This window comes from Carlito syrichta, unplaced genomic scaffold (assembly GCF_000164805.1).
Source record: "Carlito syrichta isolate Samal-C Ts95f unplaced genomic scaffold, Tarsius_syrichta-2.0.1 Scaffold307238, whole genome shotgun sequence".
Classification (NCBI taxonomy): Eukaryota; Metazoa; Chordata; class Mammalia; order Primates; family Tarsiidae; genus Carlito; species Carlito syrichta.
The window spans coordinates 166,246-166,970 of NW_007251334.1; the positions used below are offsets into that span (position 1 = coordinate 166,246).

At 45.9% G+C, this 725-nt stretch overlaps 1 protein-coding gene across 1 annotated transcript in view; it reads right to left on the minus strand.

The window, feature by feature from the left end:
• The window catches only part of DPCR1 (diffuse panbronchiolitis critical region 1), a 9,766-nt gene that overhangs the window by 4,018 nt on the left and 5,023 nt on the right, over positions 1-725 (minus strand). The gene's annotated exons all lie outside the window — the stretch shown is intronic.

Here is a 725-nt window from a genome sequence, read left to right on the forward strand (position 1 = left end):
GTCCTTGAAATGTAGAAGCTCCTATGGAGGGAGAGAGGCAAATAAGAAACTTTCCACATGTTCTCCCCTGATTCCCTGCCTACCTCTTCTCTAGGGGTCCCTTTGTTCCCCTGGATATTATCTCCCAGCCAGTCTTCTCCAAATGCAATGATGTCTAATCCCCATTCTCACTTCCATCCTCTGGACCATTGCTTGGGCTGTGCTGTTTGACCCCTTTTCTACATCTTCTCCCCATCTCAGGGCCTCTGACTTTAGGGCATCTTTCCTGATCTCTCTAAGCAGATAAGATGTGGCTTCATCTCAGTGCTCAAAAAAGTCTTTATTCATCACTTTTTCCTGTTATCTTCAGCTTGACAGTTGTTTATGTGCCTATCCACCTCCACTCCCTGCCATGCTTATCAAATGTTAAGGTTTTGAAGGCAGGCACTGGCAAGCATTTTGCTCTGCAGGTGCTCTTGTAGGGTTTATACACTTGTGGAACGGAATCCCCTTTCCATGGCAGAGCTGAGATGAAAGGGATAAACATTAGACTCTCTATCTTTCCATAGCATTCTGAGTCCTTCCCAAATATAACAGTGGGAGAGACTGAGGTAAAACCTCTGGCAGAACTTTCTACAGGGATTAGCAGGTAGAAACAGATTGTGAGAGGTGTATGAGAAGAGGCATGAATGATGGGTAGGGGAGGGAGATGGGAAGCTCTCGTTTTGGTGATGAAGTTGGGTGTG